The following is a 19,871-nucleotide window of genomic DNA, read 5'->3' as shown; positions in this document are numbered from 1 at the left end:
CTACATAGGTGGCCTTAGGTGAATGACTTCTGGACCTCAGCGAGGGACTAGATTAGTGCTTCTAAACCCAGGGGCCCTTGGAAATGTTGAGTGGGAATATGTCAGGTTGCCACACTGCTTGGGGGCACTAATGGTTTGGGGACCCTGGATGTCAGGCATTTTGAAGTGCCCTAGACTGTCTCACCCAGCCCAATGAAGAACTGGCCCACTCCAAATATCAGTGACACCCCATGAGTAACACTGGATTGGATGATTACTAAGGTTCTTCCTGCTTTGTTTCTGTCAAGTTCATAAGTGGGGTATTGGCATGCATCACATACTGATATGATGCCAATACGCTCAATGTCTATATCTCACATTTAGCATTGAAAGCTATGTTTTCTGGCGTGAAGTCATATCTGGTAATGCTGGGTCAGGACACTCGGCTGTGGCATCTCAGATTCAGAACTTTGTTGCTTGGTAAGCACAGAAAATACTGACATGACTGAAGAGCAGGTGCAGAGCCAGGCCTGGGTTTTTTGATTGGCTTTGGATTTTCCTTTATATTCTTTCCTCAAAGGGAAGCAGTGGGTTTATTGGGGCCACATGCTTGTCCCCAGGCCCTGGGCTTTTCTGTTATAAACGAAGGGCAACTGCCTCTTCACATTGCCCTGCTGCTGGGTGCTGTCCCATCTGTTGGGAAAGAGGGTCACTCTGGAGCCTCTGGTGCTGCTCTGCAAATCCGAATCCGGCTGCCTGTTGTCACAGGCCAGACTGCAGGAACCATCTAGACAATTCTGATGAGGCAGAAGGGGATTTGGACTAGAAAAAAGATTACTGGGGTATCTGAATTTTTTGGTAGGTTCGCATAATTAAATTACTCCTTATTTGATAGTGAAGTGCTGTTAAATGAAAGTCACACAGAAAAGCTTCTCTCTTGATTGTCTTTTTGTAGAAAGCAAACATGAATTATTACTAATCCTCACCAGAAATTTGCTGTGATGTTTGTGCATATATACAACTCTTAATAACTGCAGTGTTCTATTACCTGGAACATGCATTTTAATTAATGTGTTGTTTTCCATATAAAAACAATTTATTTAAAGAAAATTCAAATAAGTAAGAAAAATATCAGTAATAACTACATTTTGATACATATCTTGCCAGTCTTTAAAACATTTTACCAAAATGGGGTAATAATGTATGATGCTTGACAGCCAACTTTGTTTACTTTGTAATACCTCACGTATTGTTTCTACGACATACAGTCATGGACCACATAACGATTTTTTAGCCAATGACAGACCATCTATATGAAGATGGTCCCAAAAGATTATAATAGAGCTTATAGAGAAACCTGATATATGGCACTTGAGACTAGCATTGCAGGTCAAGTAGCAGAAATGATTTATATTCAGTAATGATGCTGGGACATTTGGTTACACACACACACACACACACACACACACACACACATATGAAAAAATTATATTAAAATATATATATATATACTATCTAGGTTTCTCTACATACATGCTGTGATGTTCACACACGATAAAGTCACCTAACAGTGCATTTCTCAGAATGTATCCATGTTTGCAACATGATTGTATTAGAGAATTTTACGTGACTTCTTAGTTCAGGCTGCTATAACAAAATATTATAGATGGATGGCTTAAGCAATCAGAAATTTATTTCTGACAGTTCTGAGATCTAGGACATTTGAGATTAGGGTGTCAGCCTGGTTTAGTTCTTTTTAAAAATATTTAAATATATTTTTATATTTAAATATATATATTTAAATATATTTTTAATTTTTAATTTTTTTTGTAGAGATGGGGGGTCTCACCATCTTGCCCAGGCTGGTCTCAAACTCCTGGGCTCAAATTATTCTCTTTTTTTGGTCTCCAGAATGCTAGGTGCCAGCATTTTGGTTGAAACCATCTTCCTGGTCTCCTTGCCGTGTCCTCACATTTGTAGAGCAGAGAGAGGAAGCAAGCTCTTTTGTTGTCTCTTCTTATAAGGGCACTAATCCCATCGTGAAGGCTCCACCCTCATGACCTAATTACCTCCCCAAAGTCCCATCTCCAGATCACATCACACTGGGGATTAAGGTTTGAACATGTGAATTTGGGATGGGGGGCGGACACAAGCATTCAGTCCATAGCAACTACCGGTAATCCACTGAAAGGATGGTGCTGGAGAGTACAGGTCCTAGAGTGGGACCATCTGGATTCATACCTTAGCCCTGACACTTATTAACTAGGCAAATTATTGAATGGCTTTGTGCGTCATTTACTCATCTGTAAAATGGGGAGAATGTTAATACCAATCACATTGGTGTGTTCTCAGAATTAAATGAGATCATAGATGTTGGGTGCTCAGAAAAGAGCCTTACCTAAAGTAAGCATTCAGTATCTGTTAAATTTCATCTAATCAGCACCAGCATCAACATGATTATATGACCATACATCCACTAACGAACCCCCTCCAGAGTATTACTTTAAGATCATTTTCAAAATGTGGAATTTCAGAGCCAAAGAACAAACAACAGTTTAAAGCTTTGGATACATATTGCTAGATTTCTTTCCAGGAAGTTTGTCTCAGTATTCCTCCTACTAACTTTTCTCAGCATTAAAAAATTCAGCTTGGGTTCCTTCTAACATTCTATGTACTGGGACCTCCTCATTCCAATAATTTGGAATATAATTTCATTTCCTATTGTTCTGGGGCAAGCACAATTAAGAAAATGAATTAGCCACAAAACAAAACAAATCACATAAAGCATTTCACCATCAAATGAAAAGAACAAGGCAGCTCACCTACACTCGTATTTTTACCTGTACTTCACCTTCTGTCATTGATCAAGGGATGTTTATGTGTGAGAGGATGTGAAGTCCTTAGACTCTCTTCCCTGCAACCCAGTTTAATGTCTAGACATACTAGAAGGAAAATAATGATATTTGGTAACATGATGGGAAAAATACATGAAATTAGCTACATAAATTGTGAAACAGCAAGTCAGTCTTTTTATTCTGTGATATGTAAAAATCACTTATTTCATTGTATTTACTTTTACCATAAAGAAATTGCTGCAAGTTGGTATGTACAGAGGATCCACAGTGTACCCTTTGTTACTTGACTTGTTAATAAGTGCTGTGGCCCAGGATGCTTGTTCAGCTTGCCTGTGCTACCAAGTGCCCGGTGGTGACTCAGTTCTCCCACCTTTGATCTCTATTTAGATGACCGAGACCCCTCTCTACACCAGGTTGTGACCTAGCCAGCCTAGCCTTCACCTGTATCCAGTGCAGTGTTGCCAGGTGAAGCCTGCTTTCATTTTGTTCTCAGCAGTCCACCCACCTGCATTTGATTATAAACACAAATGCAAACGTGAGTATTTAATTCATGTAACATAATGAAGCTGGGTGTAGTGGTGCAGTCTCAGCTACTTAGGAGGTGGAGGCAGGAGGATTGCTTGAGCCCCAGAGTTTGAGGCTTCAGTGAGCTGTGATTGCACCACTGCACTCCAGACTGAGGGACAGAGTGAGACCCTGTCTCTAATAAACAAATAAAAACAAACCACATGACATAATGCAGTTATGAGGGAAGCATCCAGATGATTTCCAATATGTTCAGTTTGTTAGATTCTCATTAAGAACAAAGAATGTAAAAATTCATCCTCATTGAGGATTCTCAGATTTCTGAAAATACATCTTAGGCCCCCAGAACTATGCTTGGTAAAGGCTGATTTGATTTTTAGACACTGTCCAAGGTACTTTGGGTAATTATTGGCATTCCAAAAAGAAATATAGGTTATATTTTTATTGTTTCTTTGTATTGAATATTTGACTCATTTTTTATCAAGAACAGCGGGTTTTAAACTTTTGTCTGTGACCTACTGTAAGAACTACATTTTACATAGTGACCCAGTGTGTACACATACATATAGAAACACACACGCAAATGAAACAAATGTTTCCTACCTAAAATAGATGTGCTATATATCAATCTGTTCTGTTCTGTTCCGTTCCATTTCACTCACTCCATTCTTTAAAATGCTGCTTATGATTATTAACTTATTTTCATGACCCACAAATAGGCCATGACCTCCAGTTTGAAAATCCAATTCCAGAGGTGGTTTCTTAGGACTGTGCATTGACTGATAACCTTGGTGGGGACTTGTGGCCTGTCTCATTCGTTGCACACTGCCTTCCTCTTGGTGCTGGGTCCAGGGCAGGCTGTACATGCTCAGGGCATTGCTTCTGGAGGGGTCTCAGTGCCACAGAGCTGGGCAGGAAATCAAGACAGAACTGTTTGTGTTGGCATGCCTGGGGACTTGAACAGCTTTGCTTTTGAGAATGTTGGTCCTTCCCCGAACCGGCTACTGCAGCTCACAGCTCTGCCTGAGAGGGAAAGTTTAAACGAGGACAATAATTCAGTTTGAGTGCCCCTGAATCATGTCTTTGTCTCTGCTCTTGACAGAACAGAAGGAAGTTGTTCATTATTAAGGATGCCAGCTGCCCACAGATTGATATATCTATAGCCAGGGCTGGCTCACACTCAAGTAGGTAGAGATCTGGCTCTCCAGTTGGTAAATTTTGAAGAGGTCCAGAAAATATTTTTCTTAAATGTCTTTACTCAGTCTCCTGTGCCTAAAATTTCATGATGAGAAGTTTGGTCTTTTGCATCTTCTAAGTTTTTGGTCTTCTGGGATTCCAGATCAACATAAAAACATCATTGGAAAAGAGACTACCTTAGGATTGTATTAGGTAATATCTAATGGGGATTTGGACAGTGCTGAGAGCAAGGCATGCACATTTGGGTGGAGCTGGGGATACTGGAGGGAGGACCGGCAGACTAGAGAATGGTGAGCAGGAGGAACTGGAGGCCGCAGGGCAGTCTCAGCCTGGTGAAGCCTCTGTGTCTAATGGTAATTGGAAAGCTCCATGAACTGTGGAGCCCTTTAGATATATTAATGAGAATTTTATGAAGACATTGTGACTTGGGGTGTACTTGAGCAGGGGTTAGAGATGAAGGAACCGGAACTCAACAAGGGTGACCAGAACTCTTAGGGCCACTTGCTACTCAGGGATTCTGTGTCCTGTGTTGTCCACTGTGTTTTGTTTAACAAATTTATTTTTATGCAGACAACATGACAATAATCTATGCTACCCACGGGTCACCTTTTATTTTTCCCAATGGCATCTAAGCACCTTGCATTTATATGGGCATTTTTTCCTTAGTTTTCTGGTCATTTAGGTTGGTCCAGATTAACGCAGTTCAATTGCATGCCAGTTGCTTTTTTAGTTGTTGGTCATCATAGGATTTAGTGCTGGAAAAGACCTTAGCAATCACCTCGGTCAGTGATTTTCTGGCTGTGGTTTTCACCTGTTACTGGATCTTCAAATCAGTTTTATGGGTGTAACTGACAGGAATTGTTCAGAGGATCCTGTAAATATTTATCTTCCCTACTAGGCGTTGTGTAGTACCCAAATGTGTGATACCTCATAATGAGCAGCAATGTACAAAACGGGTGTTTTTTGTGAGTGATACAGATAGATTCATTCTTTTATTTGACAAATATCAGATATGATTGAAGCCCTTATTGCTTATAGGTACTGTGGTGAGGTGCAGGGGATGCAAAGATGAGTGACATGGGCCCTGTCCTGGAGATGGTCAGATGATAGCGAGGAGACAGGCGCAAAAGGCTGCTGTGACGCAGTGGTGACTGCAGTGGTGAGGATGCCTGGTTACGTACTCCTTACCCTAATGAGCACCTGCTCTGGTGGTCTTGCTCTGGAAGAGCAGTGGGCTGGCTGATTCATCTCGACCAAACACAGCTGTGAGAAGCTGCAGGGTATGTCTTTGAGAGAAAACCCACCTCTGTGGTTTAGAAAATGAGAGTAGGGAAGGCTTCTGGGGAGAAGTGCTATCTCTGCTTGGCCTGTGTAGTGGGTCAAATGGTGGCCCCCAAAAAGATAAGTCCATGTCCTAAGCCCCAGAGCCTTTGAATGTTCCCTTATTTTAAAAGAAGGTTTTGCAGATGTGATTAAGATGAGGTGGTCATCCTGGATCATTTGGGTGAGCCCTAAATCCAACAAGTGTTCTTTTAAGAGGCAGAGGGAGATTTGACATAGAACAGGACTAGGCTGTGTGACCAGTGAGACTGAAATGATGAGGCCACAAGTCAAGGAATGTTGCTGTCTTCAGAAGCTGAAAGGGGTCTCCCCAGGAGCTTCCAGACGGAACACGGCTCCGCCAACAACCTCATTTTGGACTCCTGGCCTCCAGAACTGTGAGGGAACACATTTTTGTTGTTCCAAGCCACCACATTTGTGGTAATTTATTATGACAATCCTAAAAATCAACACAGTCTGGAAGGGAGGGTGTTGTGGTTCAAGACACGTGACCCCAAAATATTTCAAGCTGCAGAAACTTGAGAAAACTGCAGACATAGGAGGGTTGCTCTTACTTTCCCCCTTGCCCCTTTCCCCTAAAGCTGTCCATGCAATCTAGGAAGAATTGTCTGATCTTTTCCCTGAAGCAGGACCTCGTGTGAAAGGTCCTCTCTTTAAACCCGGAGGAAAAGAATGTAATTATCCCTGAAGATGAAGAGTCACAGAGAAGAATCTGCACAAACAGGTCGTGCTGTGTTTCTTCCAGTTTGTTACCATTAGATCCTATCCCCTTTATCCAGTCATACTTCATCACTCTCCATTTCTTCATCACACCCAGCATAAAAATATACACATTTCTCTATTGCTTTGGGTCTTCATTTCCTTATGAAGACTCCCATGTCACCTAAAACTTACATTGAATAAATGTTCATGTTTTTCTCTGGTTAATCTTTTGTTACGGGCCCTCAGCCATGAACCTAGTATGGGTGAGGAAAGATGCTTTTCCTTCCTATTAGGGTATTTCTGGAGAGAGTGCTGGGGCTGGGAGACAGAGCCCTGTTTAGGAAGAAAGAGGTGAGCCGCCTGGCCGGAGCACAGATTTTGTGGAAGGCATGGCAAGACATAACTACTGGAAAGCACGTAGCTGACCCAGCGCCTTTGTGGTGGTTTGAGTAGCTCCTAGTTTGTAAGGGATCATTTGATAGTTCATTGTGTTGCCTCTTAGGTAATGGCTCTTAATACTGGTGACCCAGCAAAAAACACAGGGTGAGGTTTGTTTGTTACCCAGGTGGCTGCATGGGGAGCAATGCTTCCCGATGTGTAAATGCTCCTTGATTTTGCCTGCTGAAGACAGCCATGCACGCCCCACTAGAGAGCTGCCTTAGCCACTTTCTGCAATTTGTTTTTGAACCTGCACTTCTCACTGCTTTTTCCTAAACAGATATATTTTCATGGCATTTTATTTCCTTGAAGTGATCAATTAATATATACTCATTCCTGAGAAGTGTAGTAAACATCTTTAAGCCAGGTGAAGAAGTTCATAACATGAAATCAGTCCATGCCTCTTTCAGAGATTCACAACAGACCCTCCCCATTCTAGAAGAACTGGACCATTTGGTACCTTTTTTCTTTAATGAGCTAGATTTTTTTTTTTTTTTAAGACGGGGTTTCACCATGTTGGTCAGGCTGGTCTTGAACTCCTGACCTCAGGTGATCCACCCGCCTCGGCCTCCCAGAGTGCTGGGATTACAGGCATGAGCCACCGCGCCCGGCTCATGAGCTAGAATTTAAGAGTGAGTATATTCTGGGACCTAATTCAGTTTTATATTTACCACTTGAGAAATAGCGGGTGAAAGTCTTGTGTTTTTTCAGCTGTCTTCCTAAGCTGCATGATACAGTCTTATATTTTTGCTCTTCCCCAAGCCCCAAATTCCACATATACTCATGGATTATGGCTTTTCATTATTAGTTTTTATAATAGAAATAATTCAAGCTTATTGTAAAAATGTCAAATGATAGGTGTGAATATATGGCTCCATAACCTACTTCAGCTGGCTGCAGACATGGACTTGCACTTCAGTCCTCACATCAGTTTCCTTTTGTAACAAATTACCACAAACCTGGTGGGTATAGAGCAACAGAAATGTATTCTCCCAGAGTTCTAGAGGCCAGAAGTCCAAAATCAAGGTGTTGGAGGGCTCTGCTCCCTCCAGAGGTTCTGGAGAAGATTCTGTTCCTTGCCTCTTACAGTTTCTGGTGGTTGCATGTATTTGGCTTGAGAAATATGGCTCCAATCTCTGCCTTCATCTTTACTTCCTCTTGTCTTCTGTGTGTCAACTCTGTCTCTCTCCCTCTCCCTCTCCTTTTTTTTTGAGACCAGGTCTTGCTCTGTCTATCACCCAGTCTGGAATACAGTGGCGTCATCTCAGCTCACCACAGCCTTGATCTCCTGGGCTCAAGAAATTCTCTCACTTCAGCCTTCTGAGTAGCTGGGACTACAGGCATGCACCATCATGCCCAGCTAATTTTTAAAAATTTTTTGTAGAGACAGGGCCTCACTGTGTTCCCCAGGCTGGTCTCGAACTCCTGGGCTCAAGCAGTCTTTCCACCTCTGCCTCCCAAAGTGCTGGGATTACAGGTGTGAGCCACCGTGCCCAGCCTGTCTCTCTCTTATAAGGATACACGTGACTACATTTAGGGCCCACTGTGATAATCCAGGATAAGCCCCTCCTCAGAAAATCCTTAATTTAACCACATTTTGTGGGATTATATAAGATAATATTCACTCTTTTTTCATATAAGGTAATACTGACAGGTTTCAGGCATTACGAAGTTGACATAACTTTTTGGGGGCTACTGTTCAACCCGCTACAATTGTTAAAGTTATTCTAACACTCGTTAAAATGGTAAGGGAGACTTTATTCAGGATTATCCTGCTAGGTGTCAAGGCAGTTGCACAAGGGGAGAGAGATTGGGTTCAACTCTGAATACAAGAATGAGTAGGAGGACCAGGTGTGGTGGCAGGAGGATCACTTGAGACCAGGAGTTTGAGACCAGCCTGAGCAACATAGTAAGATCCTCTCTCTACCAAGGGAAAAAAAAAATGAGTGGGGTTGGTAGCCAAGAGAAAGGCCATGGGGGTCTCTGGATGGAAGATTACTAAGAGGAGACATCAAGGGTTGGGTAATTCATGCTAAACTAATAGGATTCCTGCTGAAGGCAGATAACTCTTGATGAGATGTCATCAGGGGGATGAAGAATTTGATTAGATAGTAATGGGATTAAATATCAGGGGTGGGAGGATTCTCTCTGAACTGACTTAGCAGGATTCTTGCTAACACTGGGCTGTGCAGGCCTGGAAAGGACCAGAACTAACATTGAAGCCAAGTCAAGAAGAGGCCCCAGAAGAGTCCAACTCAAGTTTGGTCAAGGAGTGAGTCTCTGTCACAGTTCTCTAAGCAGTGTTTTGCAGACTCAGAAAGACCATTAATAGGAACCTGGTTTTCAATGTGAAGGTATCAGCAATCAAGCCTGTCCTGGTTGGGGAACCTCAGCACTTCATGCAGCTGCTGCCTAATGACAGAAGTGGCTTTGCACTGCCTTCCCTTCTCTCCTGCAGTCAGTCTTTCTTGCCTAGCCACACTATCCTTGCAGTGTGGACATCCTGCCTTCATGAGGATAGCAGTTTAGAGGCCACTCTGCTTCCCAGCCACCCAGTTAAAAAGTGGCGCCTGCTTCTGCCTAAACATTATTGTTTGGATTCAACCTATAGGAAAAATAAAACACCCGTGAGGACTGATGTTAGGAAACTCATCACCACATCAGAGAGAATTTTAGATCGGTCAGTATGTGGGAAGAAGAAATTGATTGCTGGTTTGGGGCCCAGACTTAGAAACTTTTTCGACAGATAAGAAGCCAGGTGGCTATTCTAAGGTGGACCTCTGGGAGGAGGGTGAGGGGGATCTCTTTCACAGCAGGGAAGGAATCTGTCTGCCCTCAGACCCCAAGCTGACTAATCTCCTCAAGATAGGACCAGGACTGAGCTCAGTACAGCTCTTTTGCTGGGTTCACCTCTTTGCAGGTGGATGTCGGCTTGTATTGTGCCTAGAACTCTGACAGGTGGTATATAAATGGAATCAACTCTACAACTCTGCAGGTAGCTCCCGCTGGTGCTTCAGTTTAGGAAAGCCCTACTTTCATAATATTTTTCAGTTCTCTTCTGTTGGCTCATTTTTCTACTACAGGATGAGAAAGTAGTGCTTTTTACTTATCAAACTGAAACTCTATCATAGGGCTTTGTAGGAATTCAATACTGTAATTTAATTATATTACATTCAGCTCACTATAATTTATTGCATTCAATAAATTGCATTTATTGAACACCAGCCCTTTGCTGCATGCTGTCTAGGACACTTTTTATTTCATTTTGTCTTTACAACCACCTGCAAGTTATAGGTGTTATTTCCATTTTTTAGGTGAGGAAACTGAGGCTCAGAAAGTTTCCGACTTGCCCAGGTTCTCCTTTGTAATAATTGTGGTGTCAAGATTTGGAGTCCATGCTGCTGACCCCAGTGTACGTGTTCATATGCAATCCCATGGGCCCCAAGAAAGAGAAAGAATCCTGGAGCTAACTTGTGGCCACCTTCAGGCTTTAGGACATCTTACTAAGCCTGTCTCCCATCTACAAAATGAAGACTCTGGAGTTGTACTTCTCTAGGTCTCAGGAACACTGACAATGGGGATTAGCAAGCTTCCCCCACCCTGTGATTAAAGTACTTAGGAGTTTCCTTTGGGAAGACAATATTTGAATGAATAACAGAACAGAATTCTGCCTATGAAGCTGCCCCGTAGGTGCGGTTCTATTGGAATGATTAATGGCAGAGGGCAGAGTAAATCACCAGCTGGGATCCTGTTGATAACAAGCTTGCAGGAAACTCACTGAAGTCAATGTATAAACCAGAGATGTGGGCAGAGATATACTGGGTGGCACCATTGAGACCAGGCCCAGGAAGCCGTCTCTTCTCTCTTTCCCTTTTCAGAGATGTGCCCTGGGGAAAGACAAATTTTATTTATTTATTTATAGACAGAGTCTCTATCGTCCAGGCTGGAGTGGTGATGTGATCTTGGCTCACTGCAACCTCCGCCTCCCAGGTTCAAGCAATTCTCCTGCCTCAGTCTCCTGAGTAGCTGGCAGTACAAGCGCCTGCCCCTACCCCTGGCTAATTTTTAGTAGAGATGGAGTTTCGCCATGTTGGCCAGGCTGGTCTCAAACTCCTGACCTCAGGTGATCTGGGGGAAAGATAAAATTTAAATGCTACTGTCTGTTTTCAAATGACAAATAACAAACTTTTATTGTGTTTCAGAATTTGGAAAATTTATGGAGTCTGCAAATAAGAGGTTTGTCCCAACATCTAAGCATAAACAGTAGCCTTTATTTTTTGATAGAACATCCAAGAATACTGATGAAAAATTACTCCACTTCTTTACTTTGCAGCAGCCAAAGCTTCTACCCCAAACAGAATGTCCCCTGCTCTGGGAGAGTTTATAGTTTCTTCTTTTCTGTTTTGTATAAATTCCAACTTGTCAGAAATGCTTTCTCTCTGAACTTTCAAGTTAATCGTTTCCCTTCTGCAAGGTAAGTTTGATCTGAGGTGATTATGAATAGATTAGATTCTCCCAAAAGTTTGTAAAAAACAAACAAAAAATTACTTTGCAACAAAAACCAGGTTTCCATTCATGATTTTTCTCAGTCTGCAAAAGTTACTTTGGTACAAGCTGATCATTTAGGGTATTTAAAATTGAATTTGAAAGCTTTTAACTACTATTTATTAATTCATTCATTCACTCAGCATACCTGTCTCCTGCTTTGTGACTTTTATCCTCCTTGCCCTGGTAAATTCCTGCCTCCTGGTGAGTTCTGCTGAGTAAAGTAGTGGCTGATTGCTTCAGCTTGACCAAAAACAGACCTCTGGGTTTTTTTTCCTGTTTCTATTTCTAATTTTCAGATTTGTAAGACTACCAGAAGTGGTATATATGTCTAGATGCTGCTTTTCTACAATAATAGAGGATCTTTGAAATCCTTGGAAACTGTTCTATTTTCTAAGTTGTGTCTTTTAAACACTTTTCCTGCAAGTCTTGTCTTCCTAAGTGTAGTATTAGCAAATAACAGTGGTTGTATTTCTCTTTCTTTCTCTCTCTGTGTGTATCTGTGTATCTTCAGAGCTTTCAAATATTAAAATAGTTTTATTAAGGTATAATTTATATATTATAAAATTTATCCACTATAACTATGCAGTTTGGTGATTTTTAAAGTAATTTTACACAGTGTGCAACCATCACCAGAATCCGGTTTGAGAACATTTTCATCACTCCAAAAAGTTTCCTCATGTCCTTCAGTGATCAGTTTCCATTCCCACCCCTACCTCTAGGCAACCATCAATCCCCTTTCTGCCTCCATAAATTTGCCTTTTCTAGATATTATATATAAATAGAATCAGATAGTTTATGGTTTTTTGTTTCTGGCTACTTTCATTGAGCGTAATGTTTTTGAGGTTCATCTGTGAAGTATATGTTAATATCAGTTCCAGAGGGATTTAAAACAAATAAAAACAAAACTTTGAATTGTGACAAATTTCACAAATAGATGAGTGTACCTCACTCCCAGACTGAGTAATTGTGAACTCATGGTCAGTCTTGTTCCCTCTTCCACCCACTTCTTCCCACTCTTTTGGGTTATTTTGAAGCCAGTGTTATCACTTTATTTGTAAATATTTTAGTATATCATTTGTATATATCTCATTCTTTTCTATAGCTAAGGAGCTAAATACTTAGAGAAAATGTGGCTACTTAGGTAAGGGGGAAGGTAAGAGAACTAAACATTAAATTAACTAAGATATACAATTCTTGCTATGTTTAAGGTACTACATATGACAATCTAGGATATGATGTATAAGTCTTATATATCTACTAGGTCTGTAAATATAATTACAGTACTTAATTCAAACATCAGTCTGTGCAGATAATAGATTTCCCTTTTTATATATATATATATATTTTATAGCTTGTTTAGATTTTGCTTTTATTCTAAATGCCAAGTTTTTTTTTTTTTTTTTTTTAAGGGTAGAGAGAGATATGTTGTAGAGAATGATGTGAAGTCTTCTCTTGAAACCTGCTATGCAGAGAGGTGAATGCAGATAATTTCAAATTTGCTAATCTGAAATTGTGACCAAAGGTGAGAATACAATCTGGTCATTATTTCTGTTGATCTGAGAGCCCAGTTTGCTATGGATTAGATGGAGTCTTTGAATTAGAATAAGCAAGGAGAAATAAGCTCCTGAATAGCTTTATGGACCATTCATTAAGGTTTTTGTAATTATTGGGTATAAGGTATGTGCCAGCTTCGTTGCAGAAGTGAGCACAATTGGATAAAGATTTCTGCAACAGATGCTTGAGGTTGGCTTTCTCAAGGCCCATTCCCAACCACTGTCTCCCTTGCCTTCCTCTACTGTTAAGACTTGAAATCTGAATGTTCAGTTTTTCTAACCACCTTCCAGCCAGGAGTGGTCATGTGAAACTGTTTGGCCAAGCACAAGTCTGCTGGGAAAGGCCTCCCTTCCTGAATAAAAAGACGTATCTAAAATAGAAAAAGACTTTTCCTTCTTCCTGTCTGGACCTGGATGTGACACATGGATGTAGAGCAGCCTTTTTGAAATCGTGAGTTGACATAAGGATAAAAGCCATCACATTAAGGCTGGCAAAATTCAGAAATAAAAGGAGCCTAAGTCCCTGAGGGTAATGGTAAACTGTCACCCACTGTAGACTGCCTTCCCCATATGGGAAAAAAAGAAGCCTCTATTTTGTAAAGCTTGGTGAGTTTTTTTGTTGTTGTTGTTATTTGCAGCTGATTACGTGCTTTGTTGTTACTTATGCATTTGTCACCTTCTTGCCACTTCAGAGTACTGTCATGCCTGATGCTATTCTGGTCTAATCATGGACTTGAGGAATTTTAGGGATGGGAAGTCCGAGACATTTTCTAATTTAATGATTCCCAACCAGTGAGTAGGGGTCACAGTGCTGGGGAGAAGGTGCTACTGGTATTTAGCAGCTGCAGGCCAGGGGTGCCAATAGCCTGTATTGTGTGAGACAGTGCCGTAGCACAAATGGTCCTGTTCACAATACCAGTTCATAATGCATGGTAAGAAACACTTAGTCTACTTCCCTGATTCAGTCCTAGACAGAGAGCAAGCCACCCAGGGCTCTTGAGACCCTGCTGCGGTGGCTTGGACAACCTAGACACCTTCACCGTCCTCTTTCCCTGCTGCTCCTCAGTTTAGCCTGTCTTCCCTTTCACCTCTGTTATGATGCCCACTTTGATTCCTCAGGACTTCAGCATCAAAGCAGCATTCCAAGCAAAAGACAAATGCACTGCAAACCAAAGATCAATGGAGAAAAAAAGCATGAAATGCACACTAAAATCCCTAAAGCCCCTATAAAATCGTACTCTGAAAAGTCTCCGAGGCATCTGGGCTTATAATTTGTTCACTGTCTCTCCAGATTCCATCACACCCTAGTTTTATGAGGCCTGGGCTTGGGGTATTGTGAACGGTCACTTTTTCCACCTCTGGTGGCTCTTTCATCTTGTTCCAGTTGATGGCCTTGATGCTTCTAGAGGAAGGAAGTGGAGGTTTCTGTCACCGAGACAGCTTCTGGTTCCTTTAGCAACACAGGGGCTAAGTTCTAGAGCTCCCAGCCCTGCCTCCCAGGAGAAAGCCAGATATCTCCTTTTCTTCTTCCCCTTTACTCAGAGGTGGAATTCTAAGCAGAGAAGCCAGAGGCTGTGATATTCAACATAGAAATACTACCCTAAAGTTCCTGGCACCAAAAATATCACAGTTACAGGCAGCCTCTGGAAATGGAATGAATATACCATGGTTAGAAAAATGCATCAGGCTGCAGAATTTTCATCACGCCGTCCTACTATGAATAATGTCATATATTTTTTAAGTAATAAAACAATGCATTAAAAAAATGAATAGTAACTAGAATTGAAAAAGTCCTGGCTCCATCACCAGATGTGTCTTTGTCAGTAAGCCATTGAATTTCTGAGAGTTCTCAGAAATCCTGTAATGGGGGAAGAGCCTAACACCCCCCTCCCAGGTCCCTAATCTCCTGGGAGATTAAAGGGGCTGTGGGATGGGAAGGCGCTTTGGAAATTGTAAATAGCTACAACAAAGTTGATTGCTATTCTCATTAGAGCTGTGATGGTTTTAGTGGCTTTGGTCATTAATAATAGAGAGCTAGCATCCAGAACTGTGGGCTGTAGTTTTAAGTTTCTGTTGATTTTTGTTGTATTTTGATTTATTAGGTCCAACTTAATTTATTTCAGGCCAAGGCAGTAGATTCTGTGCTGAGTAAATAATAAAGATAATTGGGATGCACTTAACAGTCAGAAGGGGATTGTCCCCAGTTAGTCATTTGTTTTTCTAGCACAGAAAAAAAGCACAGTTCTTACCGTATCTGAAAGACATTTTGGTAGGAATGCTCATCAAGACAAAGCTTGCACTCAAGGCCCTTTCTTAGGAGTAGTTTTTGCCCGCATCATAATTTCAGAACATGAGATACTTGGGAGGCTTTTCATCATTGAGGTTTACTTCTCTTTATATGGAACATAGTTTCTACCTGAAAAATCAAGTCTTACAGTTAATTGTTTTCCCTTTTGGAAGCCTAAGGTTTGTTTCTAAGTATTTCCAGTGTTTTGTTCTTTAAGGAACACATGCTTATGAAAAAACATAAATACTTTCAGCAGAAAGTCTTCTGTGTCTCCCTTCTGCAAGTTGAGCTTGGAGTCAGTGGAGCTCTGATCTGTATTTGCATTCGAGAGGGATGCCTTCTTGGCAAATATAGCATGCTAGATATGTCAGTATTGAGTTGCTTGGAACTCCTTAAGCTTACTTAAACATTCTTTAGAAACATTCCTTTGAAGAGCTCAGTAGAGCTCCCAGCCACGAGGATGCCAGGCTTACTCGCAGCATGGCTTTTACTCTCTGTAATGAATCCGCAGGGCATCTCTCTGGAAAGAAGCAAAATATAGCAAACTGCCTGTTGATTGTGATTCTACAGTATTTTTGCATTGAAGAAAATTGCTTATTTCAGACATCTGGGGAGGGGCTTTATGGGTAGCATTCATGTGGAGATACTTGAAAATATTGTTTCTTACACCAAAGTGAATGGGTGTTTTGTGTTTGTGTGATGCAGTAACTATGATTCTTCTTATTTTATTTATTTGTCATTTAGAAGGTATCGTGGTGCTAAGTCTCTGTTATAAGGAGTTATCTTAAAAAAAAAAAAAAGCAGTGACTTGAAATGAGTAGTAGGAATAACAGTATGTCCCACCTCATCACCACCCCACAGGACTTACGTGTTCTTTTAATGGGTCTGGTTTGTGGATGGTTTCACCTTCATTGGTTTCCAGCTGAAAGTGCTGGTGGGCAGTTGCTGCAGATAATTAACACGACCACCTAGACTCCCATATTCTTATTAACATTAAATTACACTTGTCTTAAATCTCTTTTTATTCAATTTCTTTCATTGATTGTTAGATGTTTTTACCTTTTTCCCCCAAGGTCCACCATGTTTCTTCACAGCAACCATGGTAATTATTAGGATAGTAGGCATATCTGGGGTTTACAGTGCCTGTTTACTTGAAAAAGATTTTTTCAGTTTCAGGTATATAGTTACTTCAAATAATGTAACATTGCCATAATTAATGTAACTATAATAAAATAACCTAACTGTAATTATCTCATGCAGAATAATCATTTGAACATTCCAAAAGAGATATAAAGAGAGTTAGACTGGGCATGGTGTCTCACATCTGTAATTCTAGCACTTTGGGAAGCTGAGGCAGATGGATCGCTTGAGCCCAGGGATTCGAGACCAGCCTGGGCAACATGGCGAAACCATGGTGAAACTTTATTAAAGAAACATGGCAAAACTTTATTATTAAAAAAAAAAGATAAAAGGGAAATAGGTCCAAATCCCTATCTACCAAAAATTTTACAGCCTAGTCTTACTTATTTTTTAGAAAAGTCTGAGCTGATGAATACTTTTTTAAAAGTCAGCTTTTAAAGCATATGCAGATTTGATCCTTGCTTTCCTTACTTGACAGGACCCTTTTGGAGCTTTTGGCTATCGTCAAGAAAATATAGCAATTAAATCCCATTATGATAATAGTTACAGAAATGTAGTACTTACGGTGTGGCAGGTACTATTCTAAGTGTTATTTATGTTAATTGATTTAATTTAAAAATACAGAGATCTTCACATAAGGTATGACAAGATAAATTTTATTCCACTAAGAGGAGTGGGGTGTGGAGGGTGGGGGTTGTCTGGTTCTAACAGGATTCCCTCTGTCCTTTGCTGCTGCTCCTGTTCCTATATAACTCTGGGCTGTAACCCCTCCACCACACCTTCTGCACCCTCCTCATAGTGCTGTGGGAACTCTTCCAATGTCTCTTTCATCCTGCAGACAGCAGGGTTCTTGACTTGGATTCATACAGTTCTTAAAGCCAGAATCAGAGGTATTCTGCAGAAGCTATAATCTCACTGAGGTTAGTAATTGGACAAAACTACTGAACTCTCAGGCTGTGATGAGCTTTTTGCATTAGACTAGTGGGTGGGTCTGATGCTTTTTGGCTGCTGGGACACTCAAGGAAGGATTGGAAGAGAAGGACAAGGAGAGTCCTCAGAAATGGGGTCCCACTGCTTGTAAGGTTGTGCACGCTCTCTTAGGAAGTCGTGTAGATTAGGCCAGTACCTAATGTCCCCTCTCCATGGCAGAGAGAGGACAGAAAGCCATTAGAGGAGAGAAGGCCATTGGTCTGGGTGTTTATTTTATGCCTGATGCATCTCTAACAGCTCCTGGGCTGTGGAAGGGGAGTTGTGGGTGCTCTGGACAGGGTGTGGGCTTCTGAGTCAGAGGGAACTTGAGGTTGGCCCCTTATGCTGCTGCTTACTACTTGTGTAGATGTGGGCAAGTTATCTAATCCCCTACATTCTTCATCTTTTCATCAAATTCAACAAATATGAAGTGCCTGCTATATGTGGCTGATATAGTCTTGAACAAAACAATTTCTGCTCTCAAGGAACGAGAGAGGGTGCCAAACAGTAAACAAAATGAATAAATACATTATATAGATGGCAATAAATGCTAAGACTGCAATTTTAAATAGGGTAGTCAGAGAAGGCATCACTGATTAGGTAACATTTGTGCGAACACCTGCAGGACCTAAGGGAGAAGGCTGTTTAGCTAGCTGGTCATAAGAGCGTTCCTTGTAGAGGGACCCTAGTGCAGAGGCCTTGAGGCAGGGGTGTGCCTGGTATGCTGGAAGAGAAGCAAGGAGGCTGGTGTGGCCACAGCAGAGTGAGCCAGGGGAGCAGCAGGTGATGTGATCAGAGAGGCAAGTGGGCAGCAGATGCTGGAGGACTTTGAAGACCATTGTACAGACCTGGGCACTTACTCTGGGTAAAATGAGACAGTGGTGGTGGGAGAGAGGGTGTTTGAGTACAGAAGTGACATGGTCTGACTTGAGGTTTGAAGGATCACCTTGGCAGTTGTATTGTGATAGTGTGGGGAGGGGAAAGGAAGGACAGAAACAGAAAGACCAAGCATGGGGCTCTTCATCATCCAGGTGAAAGGTGATGGAGGCCTGCATCAAGATGGGAGTGGTAAACAAGGTAAATCTAGGGAGGCACCAATTGTGAAAGAGCTTAAGGAAGAGGAGGGGGAAGAGATGCCCAGAGTAAAACCAGAGGAGATGACGGATGAGAGACCCAAAACAATAAGATCCCAGGAACAGGAGATGTTAGAGAGAGGAGGGAGAGTTACAAGATCCCAGGAAGAGGCTAGAAAAAGCCATTTGGCCAGACAGCAGCAGGAGAAAGAAATGAAAACATCTCCCCTTGAGGAGGAAGAAAGAGAAATAAAATCTTCACAAGGCTTAAAGGAAAAATCAAAGTTCCCTTCCCCTCCTCGACTGACTGAAGACCTAAAGAAGGCCCCACTTGTAGTGCAGCCAGAGTAAACTGCCAGCGAGGAAGAGACTCCTCCACCTTTACTTACCAAGGAAGCGTCTTCTCCACCACCTCATACACAACTCCATAGCAACTCGATTAGATGAGGAGGTGAGATGAAGAGAGACCTTTATTTGATAATTTAATAATAACCAGCTGATTTAATAATAACCAGCTGATGGGATGCTGTGAGGTTAAATGGGAAGCATAGGGAACCTGGGCTTGTAGGCTCTCCATAGAGGGTAGCTGCTGCTCTTATTATTGAGACATTTGTTGTAGGACGGACTCTCTCTCTCTCTTTTTTGTAGTCAGGGTCTCACTCTGTTGCCCAGCTGGAGTACAGTGGCACAATCATAGCTTACTGCAGCCTTGAACTCCTGGGCTCAAAAGATACTCTGCCTCAACTTCTTGAGTGGCTTGGATACAGATATATGCTACCATGCCTGGCTAAAATAAAAAAAAAAATTATAGAGATGTGGCCTTGCTATATTGACCAGGCTGGTCTCGAACTCCTGGACTCAAGCAATTCTCCTGTCTTGGTCTCCCAAAGTACTAGGATTTTAAGTGTGAGCTACTGTGCCTAGCTGAAGGATGGTCTTGAAGTAAAGGAAACAAATTAAGGATTTGCCCATCCAGTCTGCAGCAGCAGTGTGAGGAACAGAACTCAGACCTGCTGGCTTTAAACCAAATAGAAGGCCTCCTGCCTTTCCCTTTAATAAAAATCTGAATCACTGTGAAATCACAGCTTGGAAATGCTCAATTAAATCGTGCGCATGTCACAGAGCTTCTGACATCACAGCTTCTTTTTTTGGCTTCACCTTATACCATGTGAGCTTGAAGTATAAAGCAGCGAGCTTGGTTTCCATGAGTCACAGGTGTCCACAGGTAAGTTTTGCAGCTGATTGGCCCATTAGTCCATTTTAA

The 19,871-nt window shown here is 41.6% G+C and overlaps 1 protein-coding gene across 4 annotated transcripts in view; it reads left to right on the top strand.

Moving 5' to 3' along the window:
• ANKRD6 (ankyrin repeat domain 6) overlaps positions 1-19,871 on the top strand; it is a 195,417-nt gene that overhangs the window by 53,819 nt on the left and 121,727 nt on the right. The window contains exon 1 of one of the 4 annotated variants that reach the window (XM_064360845.1): positions 13,089-13,107. The exons of the other annotated variants lie outside the window; for them this stretch is intronic. The gene's annotated coding sequence lies outside the window, so the exon portion shown is untranslated. Of the gene's footprint in view, positions 1-13,088; positions 13,108-19,871 lie in introns of those variants that run through there. 4 annotated transcript variants of the gene reach the window in all.

Source organism: Aotus nancymaae, unplaced genomic scaffold (assembly GCF_030222135.1).
Source record: "Aotus nancymaae isolate 86718 unplaced genomic scaffold, 86718_ANA_hifiasm-v0.15.2.pri h1tg000040l, whole genome shotgun sequence".
NCBI lineage: Eukaryota > Metazoa > Chordata > Mammalia > Primates > Aotidae > Aotus > Aotus nancymaae.
Note: the sequence above shows the minus strand (reverse complement) of the source record. Positions and strands in the feature narration are given on the sequence as shown.